The sequence below is a fragment of the Bubalus kerabau genome, chromosome 6 (genome assembly GCF_029407905.1).
Source record: "Bubalus kerabau isolate K-KA32 ecotype Philippines breed swamp buffalo chromosome 6, PCC_UOA_SB_1v2, whole genome shotgun sequence".
Classification (NCBI taxonomy): Eukaryota; Metazoa; Chordata; class Mammalia; order Artiodactyla; family Bovidae; genus Bubalus; species Bubalus kerabau.
The window spans coordinates 87,810,327-87,830,570 of record NC_073629.1 but is presented as its reverse complement, the minus strand read 5'-3'; positions in this window follow the sequence as shown (position 1 = coordinate 87,830,570).

The window sequence follows — 20,244 nt, the reverse complement described above, 5'->3', positions numbered from 1 at the left end:
GAACAAGGCCTTAAACTGTGGGATGAAGTGCCAAGATAATGTAAGGTACACAAATAGCATAAGGGAAGACTTGTTATAAGATGCGTGTGAATGCATTGGAAGTTGTCATTTATTCATTCACTTGGTAATTCAACAGGTATTTTTTGAGCACCTCCTATATGCTAGGTATGTATGGCATATTCTATATGTCAGATTAGAATTGGAAACTAGACACCTCTATCAAAAGATCAATTTTTCTTAGATCTAGAACTTCCTCTTCAGCTTTAAAACAAACAAGTCTACAGATTTTCGTCTCATTAGCAAACTAGCAGCAAAAGTCCTCTTTAAGTGAGGCTGACCTTTGCATGAAATAAACTATGCAGATTAATAATGGATTAAGAGGCCAGCACGAGCTGAAGAAAAGCAGGAATAAATCCCAATACCTTTGGATTGGGAAGGACCTTGGCTGTCACATGTTTTGACCTGCTTGTATTTTCTGCTGAAGTCAGAGGTGACAGTGACCTGCACAAGCTCTCTTAGGTACCTTGGCTCCAGAGCCTTATTTTGGTGTCTTATCATATTCACCTGGATTGTTACAACAGCCTCTAACATATCTCCTTGCTCCCATGCTTGCCTCCTCCCACCCTCCACACAGCAGCACAGAGATCATTCAAAAGCAACTGCTTTATTTTACTTTGTTCCTTAGAACCACTCAGTGGTTCCATATTGCCTTGGGCTGTGCTCTCAAGCTGTGTGTGGTTAGTGACCAGGTTTGGACAGTATTCAAAACCATAGGATAAATGTAGCATCACTCTAGAATGTTCATTTTATTTGATGGTTAATAATTAAAAATATTATTTTACATTAAAACAAATGAACATATTATAATACACATGAAAAATTGGGGTGAGTTTTAAAGATTTCAAAGAATTTTATTACTTGTAGCAATTGCTGTCAGAATCCATGGGGGCTTATGCTTTCTGCTCTTAGGGATGTTATAGTGAGAAAAATCTATAATGTTCTAGACCACAGAATGAATTCCAAACATCCTGTCTTCAATTTCTCCAGGATCTATTCATGTCTGACTTGCCACTGTCTTCTTTTTAATGGTTTCCTTGAAACTCTACTCACCAACCATCCCACCCCATTTAAATTAATAGTTACTGTAGCCTTCAAGATTCAGTCAATAAATCAAAAATCACTGTAGGTATCTCAAATAGAAATGAATTTGTATAGGAAATTAGATACCTCCAAAGCTATTAGGGCGGAGAAGGCAATGGCACCCCACTCCAGTACTCTTGTCTGGAAAATCCCATGGACGGAGGAGCCTGGTGGGCTGCAGTCCATGGGGTCGATAAGAGTCGGACACGACTGAGCGACTTCACTTTCACTTTTCACTTTCATGCATTGGAGAAGGAAATGGCAACCCACTCCAGTGTTCTTGCCTGGAGAATCCCAGGGACGGGGGAGCCTGGTGGGCTGCCGTCTATGGGGTCGCACAGAGTCGGACACGACCGAAGCGACTTAGCAGCAGCAGCAGCAGCAGCAAAGCTATTAGGGAATAAAGGTTAGAGAAACCACTGCCGGTGTTCAAGATAGCGGTGGTGCAGAAACTGTAGGAACCTACTGCTCATGATCTGGGCTGTCTGCAGCAGAAAATGGGTGATTTTCAAGAAGATTCTTGGACGCTGCAGACATTGGAGAAATCTTATGCCAACCAAAGACCAAGAGAATGTCATTTGCTTCTCTTCTGTCTTTCAAATACTACCTGTGTTTCTAACCCACATTCTGGGTTAGAGGCTGAACTGCGAATCCCCTGCCTCAAATTCATACGTTGCAGTCCTAACCCTCAGTAGAATGTGAGTGATAGCAGATAAGGTCATTAAAGAGATATTTAAGGTATGGGTGGAACTTAAACAATGTGACTGATGTCTTTTTATAGGAAAAAAATTAAGACACACACTGAAGGAAGATCATGTGAAGACACAGGGAGAATGTGGCCAACTGTAAGCCAAGGAGATGGGGTTATCCCTTTTCTTTATTGAAGTATAGTTGATTTACAATAGGCAAATATTGTTTAGTTTCAGGTGTACAGCAAAATGATTCAGTCTTATGTGTATGTATATATATTCTTTTTCTCAATTCTTTTCCATTATAGGTTATTATAAGATATTGAATATAGTTCCCTGTGCTATACAGTAAATCCTTATTGTTTATCTGTTTTATATATGGTAATGTGTACTTGTTAATCCTGTACTCCTAATTTATCCCTCCTCCACCCTTTCCCCTGCGGTAGTCATAAGTGTGGTTTCTATTTCTGTGAGCCTGTTTCTGTTTTGCAAATAAGTTCATTTGTACTGTTTTTTAGATTCCACATATAAGTTATATCATATATTTGTTTTTCTCTGATTTACTTCACTTGGTAAAATCATCTCTAGGTCCACCCATATTTCCACAAATGGCATTATTTCATTCTTTTTATGGCTGAGTAATATTCCATTGTGTGTGTGTATATATTTCTATGTCATATTTTCCTTATCCATTTATTTATGAACACTTGTGTTGCTGCCATGTCTTGGCTATCATAAATAGTGCTACAATGAATATTGAGGCACAAATATCTTTTCAAATTAGAGTCTTCATCTTTTCTGGATATATGTCCAGGAGTGGGATTCCTAGATCACATGGCAATTCTACTTTAAGTTTTTAAAAGAACCACCATACTGTTCTCCATAGTGACTGCACCAGTTTACATTCACACCAACAGTGTGGGAGGGGATCCCTTTTCTTCACACTCTGAGAGAGGCCTCTCCTAATCTCAGGCTTCCAGCCTCCAGGACTGTGAGAAGATACATTTCTGTTGTTAGGTCTGCTATTCTCTGTTATGGCAGCCCTAGCAAACTAACACACTCGGGGATCAGGTACTTTATAAAAGCATAGTTGCCAGGCTTCCAGCCCCCATGTTATAAGGGAGAACTTACAAGGACTAGTGGCTCTGAGTCTTCAAGAGACTCTCTGGCATAACTGGCCCCTGTTGGGCACATGCTGAGAACGAGACATGGCACTGAGCCCTTTGCACACTATCTCATTTTATATAACCCTCGTATCTACCAGTTCATTGTGATTCTTACAGCCATACTGTGAGGCTCAGAGGCGTTACTTTCCCGAGGTCCCTAGCTGGTCATTAGTGTGGGACTGATCTCCAAGGAGCATGTCTTATCATTGTATGCCTGACTGCACATTCGCTTCCCTCACTGGGACATCTACACAGGGGAACAGCTACAGATCTTTAAGTCTATGTCACTTCCTCCATTTCTTTTTATCGGCTCTCTTACTCTCCACCCAACGCCAACCTCCTTCCTCGCCACTGAGCATACAATTTCTTCCTTTATTCCACCAAATCTGTGTCCTGTATGAACTTCTACCATAGTACAAGAATAGTGTCAAAAATTGTAAGTGGCCAATGGTAAGAGAATGAATAGGTAAATAATGGCATATTTATTCTGTATAATATTATATATTAATAAAAATAATAGAATAGTAATTACACAATTCAATATATGATTATAAAAAAGAACTTATAAAAATGTTAAAGAAATAGTTCTTTTGAATATTGGTAAGTGAAAAAGCAGGATTTGGTGTGATTTTTATGTATCTAAAAAAAATAGAATACTAAACAGAAGGAAAAAATAGAAGTCCTCTTAGTCGTGGTTATCTTTGGGTGATTTTTCCCTCTCACTCTTATTGCTTTACATTTTACATCATAATAAACAATGAAAATGAATTTGCCCCATTATGGGCTTTTGAGAAACATCTTTGTTCTGCACTAAGGATTTTTGTTGCCAATTCCCTTGTGTTTGGGCTTTCCCAGTGGCTCAGCGGTAAAAAGAATCTACCTGCAATGCAGGAAACACAGGTTAAATCCATGGGTTGGGAAGATCCCCTGGAGGAGGGAATGGCAACCCACCCCAGTGTTCTTGCCTGGAGAATCCCATGGACAGAGGAGCCTTGTAGACTGCAGTTCATGGGGTTGCAAAGAATTAGACATGACAGAAGTGACTTAGCAAGCACATACCCCTTGTGCTCTGCTGAGGGACATACTTCAGAAGAATTCTCTATGACCGAGAAAGATCTGAAGCATCAAGAAGATGGAGGTTCAGGAGAGAAAGCCAAAGTCCAAGAACTCAGGGCCTTGTTTTTCTCCTCCACTATGGAGGCAGCTCCTGGGAGCTTTTCCAGAACACACTGGTCAATGTTGACATCTCCATGATATTATCCAACATGATAATGGCCTTCCCCTCTGGCTCAGCTGGTAAAGAATCTGCCTGCAATGCAGGAGACCTGGGTTTGATCCCTGGGTTGGGAAGATCCCCTGGAGAAGGGAAAGGCTACCCACTCCAGCATTCTGACCTGGAAAATTCCATGGACAGTCCATGGGGTCACAAAGAGTCGGACACAACTGAGCGATGTTCACTTCACTTCAACATAATAATGTGCTCATTCGCTTCAATCGTGTCTGAGTCTTTGCAACCCCATGGACTGTAGCCCACCAGGCTCCTCTGTCCATGGGATTTTCCAGACAAGAATACTGGAGTGGGTTGCCATGCCCTCCTCCAGGGGATCTTCCTGACCCAGGGATCAAACTGGCATCTCTAATGTCTCCTGCATTGGCAGGTTGGTTCTTAATCACTAGCACCACCTAGGAAGTCCAACATAATAATATTCCTATTCAAATGTAGAGCTCAGGAATCTACCAGTCATTGGACATAGGAGAACAATTCACAGGAAACACAACACCCCTCACTTAGAATATTCTATCTTTATGATGCAAATAAAGATCTTCATAGCTGTTGACAAAGCAATTTATGTTAAAAAAAAATCTGGGCTATGTTTCTAGGGTTTGGGGCCAGTGTTATAGATCTCAGCAGCACTGTGGTCACTATTTTGACCATACAAGACAGTGTGGAACGCAGTGGGAAAGTCACAGGACTAGCAGTTAAAAGATCTGGGCTTCTGGGTCTTCCCCGGTGATCCAGTGATTAAGAATCCACCTGCCACAAGTCCATTCTCTATGACTGTGTAAAATAGATAGCTCTTGGGAAACTGCTATACAACACAGGGAGCCCAGCTGGTACTCTGTAATGATTGAGAAGGGTGGGGTGGGGGGAGGGGAGATAGGTTCAGGAGGGAGGGGGTATATATGTATTTTTATATATATATATATACATATAATTATGATTGTTTTGCATTGCTGTACAGCAGAAACAACACAACATTATAAAGCAAATTTCCCCCAATTAAAAAAAACTCAAAAAAAGCTGAAAAAAGACAACTTGAATTATCTTAAAAACAAAAAGAATCTGCCTGTCAATGTAGGGGACACAGGTTCGATCCCTGGTCCGGGAAGATCCCACATGCCACAGGGCAACTAAGCCTGTGTGCCACAACTGCCTAGCCTAAGCTCTAAAGCCGATGCTCCTCAACAGGAGAAGCCCACTAAAATGAGAAGTCTGGGCACCACAACTAGAGAGGAGCCCCTGCTCGCTGAAACTAGAGAAAGCCTGTAGACAGCAATGTGGAGAAGGCAATGGCACCCACTCCAGCCTTCTTGCCTGGAGAATCCCATGGGCCGGAGGAGCCTGGTGGGCTCAGTCCATGGGGTCGTTAGGAGTCGGACACAACTGAGCGACTTCACTTTCACTTTTCACTTTCTTGCATTGGAGAAGGAAATGGCAACCCACTCCAGTGTTCTTGCCTGGAGAGTCCCAGGGACGGGGGAGCCTGGTGGGCTGCCGTCTATGGGGTTGCACAGAGTTGGACACGACTGAAGCAACCTAGCAGCAGCAGCAGCAGCAGCAGCAGCAGGCAGCAATGAAGACCCAGCACAGCCAAAAACAAATAAATAAATGATCTTGCCTCTGATCATTGCAGTGAGTTGCTAGCGCTGGGCACCAGGCTAACTCTGGGACAAGCACCGTGTTCAGTGCATTGCTGTGTTCTGCATTTAATCTTTGTTGCAAATATGGATGGTATTTCTATCCATGTTTTACAAATAGGGCAATTGAGGCTTAGAGGGGCTAATCAACTAACCTAAGCTTGTTTCTATCATTTAATTGATAAAAAGTTTCCAGCTGGTCACTTAGAATCTCTGTGCTTCATTTTCCTTATCTGTCGAATGAGGACAATAATACCGGCCTTGGAGAGTTACTGGGAGGATTTATTAAATGGCTGTGGTGAGAGTAACTATGAAAACTCATAAATTTGCAATACATTATTGTAAAGGCTCTGATTTTCCAGAACATAGTCTGGAGACCTAGACTCCAATTTCCTCTCCTTGTCTGTGCATTCCAGATTGCTGTCGGTTGATGTAACAAATGTTTTCTTCCTTTCTCTAATCCTGGGCTTTTTTTTTTTTTTAATAGATTAAGAGTAATTACTCCCAAATGGATACATGAAAGCTCAATTTCTGCCTAACATACATCAAACCATCCATAAATATGCATTTAGATTTTTATTTATTATTCTTCATTAAATCTATCTCAAGTGAAAACAAACAAATCTTTCAAGAATCAGATGACCTCAGAGCCAAAGACGGCCTTCTGCTTTACTCTTCCAGCAGAGGGCACTGTTTCTCTATAAAGCAGGTGATCCTCTTTCAAACACGGTTGTCGGATTTTGGAAGGAGAACAATTTCCCAAGGGTCACAAAACTAAATGCACGTCAAAGTATTAGGAATTAATAATAAGGAGGATGCCATTTGGGTTTACTTCCTAAACAGAACTTTCAACTAGTTCAGAAATGCCAATTTTTGTGTTCTGTGATATTGGGTCAGGTCCCCTTGTTTAGAGATCACAGAACGTGACAGTCTTTCAGACTATTTAACCCTCAGGTCACAAAGAAGCAGTCTGTGGGCTAAATTCAATCCACATTCATGTTTTGTTTTCTACGCATTACTACTACTACTATTAGACTAACATTAGATTAAGCAGGAGATTGCACATAAATAAAGATTTCTTAGCATTTCTTTAGTAACAAATCAGACCTCACACCTCTGAGCCTACATGCCTATGTGGTGACAACTGGCTGGAGGTCAATAAATCCTGACCCCTTCAGACAAGGCATATGCTTGCTGCTTCCCCATGGTCCCCATCCAGCCTGCCCCATGGGTGTGCATCATCTACTTAGACCCCAAAGTACTTTAGTTTTTGCAGATTCTGCTCCACCTTCATGTTACAGCAGAGAAGAAAAGGCCCTAGATATAAGAAGTGATTTACTCAAATTCACAGTACAGTGAGGCTCTGAGACCAAGAGCTTATCAGGGTTATCAGATCAGATCAGATCAGTCGCTCAGTCGTGTCCGACTATTTGCGACCCCATGAATTGCAGCACGCCAGGCCTCCCTGTCCATCACCAACTCCCGGAGCTCATCCAGACCCACGTCCATCGAGTCGGTGATGCCATCCAGCCATCTCATCCTCTGTCGTCCCCTTCTCCTCCTGCCCCCAATCCCTCCCAGCATCAGAGTCTTTTCCAATGAGTCGACTCTTCGCATGAGCTGGCCAAAGTACTGGAGTTTCAGCTTTAGCATCAGTCCTTCCAAAGAAATCCCAGGGCTGATCTCCTTCAGAATGGACTGGTTGGATCTCCTTGCAGTCCAAGGGACTCTCAAGAGTCTTCTCCAACACCACAGTTCAAAAGCATCAATTATTCGGCGCTCAGCTTTCTTCACAGTCCAACTCTCACATCCATACATGACCACAGGAAAAACCATAGCCTTGACTAGACAAACCTTTGTTGGCAAAGTGATGTCTCTGCTTTTGAATATGCTATCTAGGTTGGTCATAACTTTCCCTCCAAGGAGTAAGCGTCTTTTAATTTCATGGCTGCAGTCACCATCTGTAGTGATTTTGGAGCCCCAAAAAATAAAGTCTGACACTGTTTCCACTGTTTCCCCATCTATTTCCCATGAAGTGGTGGGACCGGATGCCATGATCTTTGTTTTCTGAATGTTGAGTTTTAAGCCAACTTTTTCACTCTCCACTTTCACCTTCATCAAGAGGCTTTTTAGTTCCTCTTCACTTTCTACCATAAGGGTGGTGTCATCTGCATATCTGAGGTTATTGATATTTCTCCCGGCAATCTTGATTCCAGCTTGTGTTTCTTCCAGTCCAGCGTTTCTCATGATGTACTCTGCATAGAAGTTAAACAAACAGGGTGACAATATACAGCCTTGACGTACTCCTTTTCCTATTTGGAACCAGTCTGTTGTTCCATGTCCAGTTCTAACTGTTGCTTCCTGACCTGCATACAGATTTCTCAAGAGGCAGATCAGGTGGTCTGGTATTCCCAACTCTATGAGAATTTTCCACAGTTTATTGTGATCCACACAGTCAAAGGCTTTGGCATAGTCAATAAAGCAGAAATAGATGTTTTTCTGGAACTCTCTTGCTTTTTCCATGATCCAGCGGATGTTGGCAATTTGATCTCTGGTTCCTCTGCCTTTTCTAAAACCAGCTTGAACATCAGGAAGTTCACGGTTCACATATTGCTGAAGCCTGGCTTGGAGAATTCTGAGTATTACTTTACTAGCATGTGAGATGAGTGCAATTGTGTGGTTGTTTGAGCATTCTTTGGCATTGCCTCTCTTTGGGATTGGAATGAAAACTGACCTTTTCCAGTCCTGAGGCCACTGCTGAGTTTTCCAAATTTGCTGGCATATTGAGTGCAGCACTTTCACAGCATCATCTTTCAGGATTTGGAATAGCTCAACTGGAATTCCATCACCTCCACTAGCTTTGTTCGTAGTGATGCTTTCTAAGGCCCACTTGACTTCACATTCCAGGATGTCTGGCTCTAGGTCAGTGATCACACCATCATGATTATCTGGGTCGTGAAGATCTTTTTTGTACAGTTCTTCTGTGTATTCTTGCCATCTCTTCTTAATATCTTCTGCTTCTGTTAGGTCCATACCATTTCTGTCCTTTAACGAGCTCATCTTTGCATGAAATGTTCCTTTGGTATCTCTGATTTTCTTGAAGAGATCCCTAGTCTTTCCCATTCTGTTGTTTTCCTCTATTTCTTTGCATTGATCGCTGAGGAAGGCTTTCTTCTCTCTTCTTGCTATTCTTTGGAACTCTGCATTCAGATGTTTATATCTTTCCTTTTCTCCTTTGCTTTTCGCTTCTCTTCTTTTCACAGCTATTTGTAAGGCCTCCCCAGACAGCCATTTTGCTTTTTTGTATTTCTTTTCTATGGAGATGGTCTTGATCCCTGTCTCCTGTACAATGTCATGAACCTCATTCCATAGTTCATCAGGCACTCTATCTATCAGATCTAGGCCCTTAAATCTATTTCTTACTTCCACTATATAATCATAAGGGATTTGATTTAGGTCATACCTGAATGGTCTAGTGGTTTTCCCTACTTTCTTCAATTTAGGTCTGAATTTGGCAATAAGGAGTTCATGGTCTGAGCCACAGTCAGCTCCTGGTCTTGTTTTTGCTGACTGTATAGAGCTTCTCCATCTTTGGCTGCAAAGAATATAATCAATCTGATTTCGGTGTTGACCATCTGGTGATGTCCATGTATAGAGTCTTCTCTTGTGTTGTTGGAAGAGGGTATTTGTTATGTGGGGGTTTCTCAAAAATGGCAATTGGTCCTGACTCCTGCCCACACTTCAGTCAGGAAGCTTCAGACCTTTTCTCCTCTCTCTTGGGAGGCTGATGTTCCCCAGTAGGTGGAGGGGCCACAGAAGGGCTGAAGCAATAAGAGGCAAGCCAGTGCTTTGGAGGGAGGAAAGAGAGAGAGGAAAGGCTCCGGTTTTACTTCTCAGACTCCCGATTATTTTGGCAGATAGACAGAACTGGAAAGTACAAAACCAGAGACATTTAGCTCCTGAAAATTCCTGGGCCTTTGTTTTCCCATCTGTCTAATGGAAGCACTATTACCTGGAGGGGGTTGCATGCAAGTCATTCATTCTCTGAGTAGAGTATCCCGTTCCACTGAGACTGCCTACTAGATGTCAGTGCTGACGGCACAGTTATGCCTGGAACGTGAAGCATCCTGAAAAGATGATGGCATGATTGAGGAAAAACAGGACATATAGGGTCTTTGCTACCTATGCCTGGAGTGGCCTCAATCCCTCCACATTCCAATAGCTCTTGTCCTAAATCAGTTGTTCTTACATTGGCTGCACATTAAAATATCCTGGAGTGCTTTTGTGAATCCCGATGCCCAGACGGCCTTCTAGACTGAGTGAACAGAATTTCGAGGAGTGGGATCTAGTCATCAGTGCTGTTTAAAGTGACCTTCGGCAGTCCAACGTGCACCGCAGGTGAAAAACCATGGTCTGGAATCTTCTCCCACCCTGCCACAGTTCTGAGCCTTTTGTTTTCTTGAGATCCACCCTGTATTTGCATTTTTCTTCCTACCGCCCTACCTCTGTCCTCAAACTCTGGACAGATTAATTAAACCCCTCTGAGCCTTGGTTTTCTTATCAGGATAACAGATCCTCTAATAAGTTCAGTATGATATGTGCTATTTCGTGTCATTCTGACAACGTGGGCTGGCATTACAAAGTACTCAGCCTACGGAATTAGATCTGTTGATTTTCATTTTAGCTCCAACATTTAAGGAAAGGCTTTACACACTCTAAACCTCAGTTTTCTCATCTGGGAAGTAAGAATAATGGAATCTACACATCATGGGACTGTTGGAAGGATTAAAGATTATTTAGACACATGGAATAATGTGTCTAAATAATCTAGCACAACATTAGGATACTATGAAAACCAAGTGTTAACCTATTTTTAAAATCAGCTCTGTAAAGCAGGCCATTATTATTGTTGTTGTATCATCATCCACTTTTTACATATGAATAAAATAAGAGTCACAAAGCCCAGTGATTTGCCCAAGATCCCACAATATATAAGTGGCAGAGCTGAAATTGAAACCTAAGAGTTACTTCTAATCTACCATTTGTGCTTTTCCTTTCCTCTCCCGCTTGCCATGCCCAGTTGAGAATCCCAACATTCCCCACAGTGAGTCGTGCATGGGGAATTCGTTCGCAAACATGGGTTTGCAAGCAAACTGACTGAAAAGGAGAAGCAAGGCCCCCCTGAGGCATAGATATGACTGAGCAGCTGTGAAAGGTGAGGAAGCCTTTCAGAAGGACTCACTAGGTTTGCAAATAACAAAGGATCATAGAGTCTTAGGGTTCAAAGAATCCTTTAGAAATCATATAACCCAACCCCAGCCTGGGCTGGACTTCCTACTTGCCTACTTCTTGAGATAATGGGCTTCCTACCTTCCAGAGAGGGGCCGTTCTAATTCCTAAAGTTAAAGCCATTTGTTGAGATGACATCTGCCTCCCCTGAGCTTCTACCTCTTGGTTCTAACTGTGTTCTTCAGGAAAAGAGAGACTAGCCCTCACTCTTTTGCTTCATGGCAGCCAGCCCTTTGGCCGCATAGAGATGACAGCCCATTTCACCCCTGTGTCTTCCTGTTGCCTCCAAACTCCCTTCTCCCCCCAGCTTTCTCGACTGATCCTCAGACAAGACAGTTTTCAGTTTTACCACCATCCTGACTCCTCTCTGATTTGGGAAAACAGTAGTGGAGTCAATGCCTCAGAAGGATTTTCTAACAATCAGAGCTATTCAGCAATGCGGCAGTGCTCGATTTGAATTATCATTGTTTTTATGTAGATTAGACCTTAAAAAATTGGGACAGGGAGAGGGAACTATTACAAATGTGATGGGCATCTGTTTTTGTTTGTCCAATACGGATGCCATTTCATTTGGGTCTAGGATTATGATTCACTTTGGAGCATGATCAAAGTCCTTTGAGTACAGGCTGGCTAGGACAGTTAGCAAAGTGCCCTACTCTCCTCTAGCCACAGGCAGAAGCATGGTCTTTGCTGAGCTGACCAGGCCTTCCCTTCCTAATTGGTCACATGAGTGGTTTTGAGCTAACTGGTTGTTACAGGTGCTCCTGGAAGAGCCTGTGCATAGTTCCTGACAAACTCCCTGGAACTGCTTGCTTCCTCTTCCGCCTGGTTCCTCGTTTTCCTTTTGAAATGTTGAGTTCCCTCACATTCTTCCCTCCAGTGCCTTTTGGTATGTATCCATCAAATGCAGTTTCTGTTGCATATGCATAAAGACTCCTGGTTTATCTAAACAAAGTAAACAGAATAAAGGACCAAAACACACTGGAGTATTAACTTTAAAAAGTCTTAAACCATATATAAAGAGAAAAGCAAATGTAGGATTTACTCTATATTACTTTACTTATTGCATATAATGTATTATATGAGATATGTATTCTATATGCTATATATGTATGATGAATATTTTTATTTTAATGTTTTTAATTAAGTTTGTATTGTAAAATGACATATGCACATTGCAAAAAATTTGGAAAATACTAACAATCATGTATTACATATTACATATGTAAAATTATTTCTTGGCTGCTTAAAGTGTGAGTCTATGCCTCGGGGCAGAATTGATGCCATTCCACACTAGCCCAGCTTCTTGGTTACCTTTTGGTCTGTTTTTATTTCACTGGGAATGTGGGCCAGTGCTTACTTTCACAGCCAAATTAATTAATGAGAAAATCCTCAGACTTTCCATTTATCACTTCCAAACACCCACTTTTGATGAGTCAGTTGCCATTTGAACAATATAGGATAATTTTCAAATTAATTAAAACACGACAACAATATGCTCCATTTCTTACTCAAGTATCTCTAAGGGATTCTGACTTCATTAATCTTCAGACCACCACTCTCCAACAGAGAAAGGACATTAATCATGTGTCCCCAGTGGGGGAGAGACAGGACCCAGAGAGCCAGTGGTTTATCAGTTATGGAGAAGTGCTGGGGTAATTGGGACTATATTCAGGTTGGGGTTGCTCTCATTTTTCTTTTTTTCTGTTTGTTTTCCCTGCCAGACAATCAATCAGCCATACTTATGCATTTAGTGGATACCTATGATGCGCTAGTTGTTTTACAAATACTTAGATGAATGTGAGATACACACAGCTCTGGGATCTCACTGCCCTTCCCTCACTGTCCAAGCGGCAAGGAGGGACAGATAACATCAGGAAGTAAGAACAGAGAGCATATTGTAATGTTCATTAAGCGTAAAGCAGCTGTTGCTTTGTTCTCTGAACACAGTATAAAATCTAATTTCTCAGCATTTGTACCTTTTTTCTGCTTTTGCAAATATATTTAGTCTCTGCTCTGCCCAAGGCACGTTCACATATATCTCCCCTCTCAATGTCACAACAACCCAGAGAAGGAGGCACACTCATTTCCCTCCTATAGATGAGAGTGGGAGGTCATCTAGCCTGTGAGCCCTCTCCTCCCTGTCTCTCCATGCTCTCCAGGTTCTTCCTGTGTATGTCTATGGCCTAATCAGCACAGTGCCCACATGGCTGTGTCTCTCCTTGGGCCCAGCTCTCTCCCTCTCCTGAACTTGAGTCACCTTGGGCTTCTCCACCTGGGTATCCTGCAGGCATGTGAAACTGTATGTCTTAGACCAAAGCCATCTTGTTGCCTCCCCAAACCTGTTTTGCTTTTGTTTCTAACCCAAGTAAACATGCCATCCACTGACACTGAGAGTCAATCTTTATGCTCTCTTTGCTGCATAGACTTCTCCCATTCAACCAACAATCATTTCTACTTCCTAATTTATTTCAAAACTGTCCCCTTCTCTCTGTCTCCATGAGCTTGATGTTGGTCCAGGCTCTCACTCCTTTGTTGTTGTTGTTGCTCAGTTGTCTCTGACTCTTGAAACCCCATGGACTGCAGCATACCAGGCTTCCCTGTCTTTCACCATCTCCTGGAGCTTGCTAAAACTCATGTCCATCAAGCCGGTGATGCCATCCAACCATCTCATCCTCTGTCACCCTCTTCTCCTCCTGCCTCAATTTTTCCCAGCATCAGGGTCTTTTCCAGTGAGTCAGCTCTTCGCATTAGGAGGCCAGAGTATTGGAGCTTTAGCTTCAGCATTAGTCCTTCTGATGAATATTCAGGGTACATTTCCTTTAGGATTGAGTGGTTTGATCTCCTTGCTATCCAAGGGACTCTCAAGAGTCTTCTCCAACACCACAGTTCAAAAGGATCAATTCTTTGGCACTCAGCCTTCTTTATGACCGAACTCTCACATCCATATATGACTACTGTCTTAGTTCCCCGACCAGGGATTGAACTCATATCCTCTGCATTGGATGTTCAGAGTCTTAACCGCTCGGCCACCAGGAAAGTCTCTCATCTCTTATCTGCTGTTTACTGTACCAGCCTGTCTCTTCTCCACTATTTGCCCTTCTTCAATCCATCTTCCATGCTACAGCCAAGGGAATTTTTTTATAAATGCAAATATGATCATGGTTTGAAATTATTCAATTGTTCTCCAATGCTCTGGGTACAAAAGTCAAACTTCTGTCCATAAAATAAAGGTCTCTCTCAGGATCTGGTTTCAGTCTACCCCCCAATTTTTTACTTTTACTCTGATTATATTTCTGACGAGTTTTTTTTCACTCTGCTCATCACATACCGAAATCTCATTCATCTGTGCAGATCCAGCTCAAGTGCTGTCTCCACTACAGAAAGCCTTCCCGGACCTGTAAGACTGAAAAAAGTCTTGGGATGAAGGAGAATGAGATTAGGCGTCTATGTCCCTGACACTTTCCCTGTTTGGTTGCCTTAGACTAGATTTGACTGTCAGTCAAATTCAACTGTCAGTCACTATTCCTCTCAAGGTCATCTTCTCTACACAACTCTTTCCTTTCCAGGTCCCCGTAGTCAATTCCCTCCCTTATTCTTTTGGACCTGGGGTGGTACCAGGAGCTGGGGTGATACCAACTGCTAGCCCTGGTGGTACCTGCACAGCCCTTATGGGGCTCCTACATCCCACTCACTCCTAACTTCCTCAAATTATACTGTTCTCACCCACCAGTATTTTACACACAGAATCACATTTCCTTCTGTTACCATTTCAAAGCTATATTATCTTCATTTCTGATTGATCTTTCATTGGCCCTGGTTTGTAACTCTTTCACATGAAGCTGGGGGCAAAACAGCTTCTTTACCTTATTTGTCAAGACACATAAAAAACTATAAAAATCCACTATTTTTATTTCCAGTATGTAGATCTTATCACTAGAATCCTATCAATGAGCACCTCTCTTTTCATTAGACTGTGAACTCCTTGAGGGCAGGAACTGGATTTTCTTTACCTTTCTTCCCTGGAAGCACGGCACTGTGCCTGGGCATAGTAGACACTCAGTAAATATTCAGTTATTGAATAAAATACTAGGAAGCACTTCATAAATATTCAATAGAATAAATGAATGGGGAAAGAGTTGGTTCCCCACATTTCAAAACCTTAGAGACTGTAGTTGTTAACAATTGAGACCCCCCTTTCCCCTTTGGTCCCCATGCCATTATTTTGCCAGGCTTGGGAATTTCCTGAAAGAAGTTAAAAGTATCTTTCCTACTCAAAGCACCTTTGGAACATGTACTCAAAGAAAGCACACTAACCAAGCGTTCCCCCATCTTCTTCCTCCCCCCTTATCACATCCCTTCAGGTTTGACAACTCTGTAGGAAACCAATTTGCTGTTAATCACAAGGGAGTTTTATTTACTCTGTTGAAAGAATTGAAAAGCAGTCATTTTTATTAGTGCCACAGCTGCTTCTTCCATCAGGGAAGAAATACAATTATGCGTCTTCCTTTGGCTGAATGCAGACAGCTACAGCCTCATTATTCATTCTGGTAGGAAGCAGGCCTTTATAATGAGCAGGGGAAAAAAAATGCACTAACCCCTCATTTATAAAGAGAACAAATTTTAGTTTCTGGAATGACATGGCCACTGCCACTGTAGCAAAAAAGGCTCTTATTTATTTATTTATTTTTGGTTACATAATAGGGTGCAATAGCTTTAGAAGTCTCTTTCCTTACGGGGTAGGGGAAAGAGTGTGGGCTTTGCTTCAGGCTGGCCTGATTCAAAGCCTGGCCCTGGTTCTTATCAGTTGTGGACAGAGGACATTTTCTTATCTGAAGTTGGAAGTAGGAATAGACAAGCTTCCCAGGGTGGTAGTAAGAATTAGAGATTAAATTCCTATATGTGGTATACAGTACCTATTGTGACGTGGTCTAGCTCCTGCCTACCTCTTCAGCTATACCTCACACCCTCCGGTATCTCTGCCGAAGCCACACTTCACCCTTCCAAGCTTCTAGAATTTGCATCCTTCTCTCTGCGTCCGTGACTGTGCACACGTGTCCCCCCAGCCTGAGTCACAAGCCTTCACTTCCCTTGTTCATCCGGCAAACTTTTTTTTCTTAATGATGATGGCTTCTTTGTGAAGCCTGTCTCTTACTCCCTCCCCTGGACAGATAGAGTATTGCCCCTTTCCAGGACCCTTTGCACAAAGCTCACTATAGGATGCTGCCACACGATGAGATGGACGAGTCTACTCATGTATCCACTCTAAGTATCAGTTTTAGAGTCTTTAAGATCCTTAAAAAGCAAGAACCAGGAGCTCCCCCTTCTGTATGCCCAGTGCTGGCACAGTGCTGTGCAGAATTTATGGTTAATCAATGATTAACTGAATGAATGAATGAAGCCTTAGGTAAAACACCTATCTCCCTGCATGGTTGTGGCAGACACTGGCTTGGTTAAAGGTATGCCAGTTTCAACCTTCCCCACTCATCTGCTGCCACCATAAAGACAGCCCCAGCTATGAGGGAATTTGAAAGATTCCTATCACCCAGTTTTGGCCAACGAGAAATTGGGGGAAATCTGATGGAGGTACTTATGTGTCTTTTAGTTGTCATCAGGAGTCCTAATTGGCTCTCGATACAGAACATTCAATTCTAAAGGCTGATTTCTGGCAATCCAGTGGTTAGGCCTCTGTGCTTTCAATGCCAAGAGCATGGATTCAATCAATGCCTGGTCAGGAAATGAAGACCTTGCAAGCCACATATCATGGCCAAACTGAAAAAAAAAAAAAAAAAGAAGAAGGAGAAGGCTGATTGCCCTTTACTTAGCCTCATGTATTGACATAGTGAAAAAAGTATGGCCTTGGGAGCCAGACAAAAGGGGGTTTGAGTTTAATCCCCATTTCTGTGTGTCCCGTAATCAACATGGTCCAGACTACTGACCTGGAAGGCGGATGGACTGGGTTCAGTGCTTTTTAAAGTTGTTTGACTTTGGGCAAAAAACCCCCTCATCTTCCAGTGTCTTAATTTATTCATCTGTAAATCAGGATAGTAATAGTAACTACGTCATAGGATTAAATAGGTTAATGAATATAAAGGACTTAGAAAGGAGTGTGACACATACCTAGGACTGCATTGGTGTCAGCAGTATTAAAAAAAAATATTTGTTTACTTTTGGCTGTGCTGGGTCTTCACTGCTGCAGGGCTTTTCTTCTAGCTGGGGAGAGCGGGGCTGTGCTCTAGATGTGGCGCATGAGCTTCTCACTGTGGTGGCTTCTCTTGTTGCAGAGCCTGGGCTCTAGGCATGCAGTCAGTCTTCAGTAGCTATGTCTCCCGGGCCCTAGGACACAGGCTCGGTAGTTGTGGTGCATGGGCTCAGTTGTTCCATGGCATGTGGGATCTTCCCAGATCAGGGATCGAACCCATGTCTCCTGCATTGGCAGGTAGATTCTTTACCACTGAGCCACCTCAGCACTGCTTTCGTTAAGAATACTAGTTGTGTACCTTTAGGCAATTTCACGAGCTCTCTCAGATTTGACGTACGACGGGGGTTAGGAGTGCCTACTTTGCAGATTGTGCTGAGGGCAATTCAGGCACTCAGAGCACCAGAGGTGGCCCCTGGCAGGAGGCCACAGCTGTGCAAAGGGAGAAGGAAGACTGTGCTGAACCCTGGACCATGTGTGTCTGTGCAGGTCTGGACAGAGCGCACCTCACCTTTACTCCCTATTTCCCTCCTCCCTTCCTATTGCCATGGAAGAGAGCTCTCTCCTTGGTGGCTGCCCCTAAGCTCTGAACCCCTTCCCCTCTTTTTAGGAACCTTGTGCTATCGATGTAGCCTCTGTCCCTTCAGCCTTTTCCTCTCCACTGGCTCCTCTCCAAAAAACATTTAAATGGGCTCCTGTCTCTCTCACCTGAGAAAAAAACACCACTTCATTAAAAATGAACACAGCTTTAATCCAACTGTCCCCAAGAGCCATTCATTTTCTTTCCATCTTCCCACAGTCAAACTCCTTAGTGTATTTGTCTACACAACCTATCACTCCTTCTCCATTTCCCATTCACTCCTCCCGATGGTGTAGTCTTTAAAAAGTAGGTTGAATATTGGGAACCTGGAAGAAGCCAGGTAAAAGACACAAGGGTAGGCAGGGGTGATCCTGAAAGAATGCTTAGACAGAAGGTATAGAAAGAGGAGGAGATGATAGAGACTATGGTGGCCGGGCACCTGCTGTCCTTCACTGCTTTCCAAGCTCACGTGGTGGGCAAAACCCATAGTTCTCTAGGCTCATGACTCACTTGCACACAGCTCCCTCCTGCATCATGAGCCCTTTACGTGGCAGCACCTGACTTCTTTTATCAAGCCGTCTTGAGCTTTTATCAAAGTTTTATCAAGCTTTTATCAAGCTATCTGGTGCTAGCCAGACAGCACCAATCCCTCTGTGCCTTTCCAGTTCAGAGCCTTCATTGCAACCCCTGGGGTTTTGCTGAAATCTAAGCAATGCCAAGAAGAGAAGAGAGAGAAGGCAAAATGTCTATGGGGATACAAATGTTGAGATTTTTCCTGTCTTTCCTTTCTCCAGTTTCATAATCATCCATAATCATCAGAGGCTGGGGCAGATGCTGCCAACCTGACTTTGATGTTGTCCACCTGGGATGTCATCTAGAAACATGAGAAAACGTTTGCCTGACAGCACTGGGAGATTGAAGCTAGCATTTATGAAGCAAACACAGCAAAGTTCTGCCACAGCCAAGAGCTCTGGATTTCCTTAGCTAGTATGTGAGTTAGGGGCCCTCACCAGACCCAGTTACAGAGTCCGAGGTTCAGAGAGGATCACAGTCAGTGGCATCTACCATTTCCCAGACTTACCAAGGGCCAGGCCCCAACCTCGCTAAGCAGTTTGTTTTTAGTCACTAAGATGTGGCTGCCTCTTTTGTGACTCCATCGACTGAAGCCCACCAGGTTCCACTGTCCATGGGACTTCCCAGGCAAGAATACTGGAGTTGACAATATTCCTGGCAGAAATGGGTTGCCATTTCCTCTTCCAGGGGATCTTCCTGACCCAGGGGTCAAACCCGTGTCTCCTGATTGGCAGGTGGATTCTTTCCTGCTGAACCACCAGGCTGAGCACTTTGAAGACATTATCTCACTTGGTCTTCATAGTCACAGTTTAATATACACGTGTTATTGCCCCCTTTCAGATAAAAAGCTTAGGACTTGGTAGAAACAAGGCTGACTCTGCCTGATTAAATGGGTGATCTTCTTAAGCTCTTTGGGCTACAGTTTAAAATGTTGGGGCTAGATTGAATGGGCTAAGAAGTTCATTCCAAGTTGAACTCTCTTGAGCCTAACTCCCAACTGTTAGTGTCAGCTCTGGATACTGCAGTGACAGAAAACAAGTTATTTCAGGTTTAGGAGTGGAACTAAAGTGGGTGGAGAAAGAACTGGATGGTCTGTAAATGCCATTCTGTTCTTTTTCCACTGGGTTGTTCTCGTGGGCCTTTTAGAACACTTTCCAGATTATTCTAAACCAGATTTTAAAACCTAGAAGGTTGGAATCAGACAGAAGATTGAGGTCCCATATTGGTGACAGCCTTTGCTCACTGTATGATCTTGAGAAGTTCATTGACATTTCTGAGCCTCCATTCTCTCATTGTAAGAGGGGGTGCTTCCAGGCTTGTTGAGAAGATTAAGCAGGAAGGAGTATGTGAATCTGCTTGACACATAGTAGGTGCTAGGTAAATGATTGTGATGATTAGTTGCTTTAAAAAATATTTAATCTGGTGTGCAATCAACTGACACATGGAAGATGCAAGGAAATGCTTACGGTTTCAAATTTGGGATTTGCACCCTGCACTGAATGGGTGGTTTTGAGCAGGAAGCCTGCAGAGTGACAGCAGAGGGGGAGTGATGCCAATATGATAATATGAGTCCACAGAATCACTCCCAGCTGCCAGGTCACACAACTTGAGAACTGCTTCAGAACCAGCAACTCTTTCCCGTTGTTGCTAAGAGACTGGGTTGGGGTAGGAGAGCAAAAAACAAAAAGA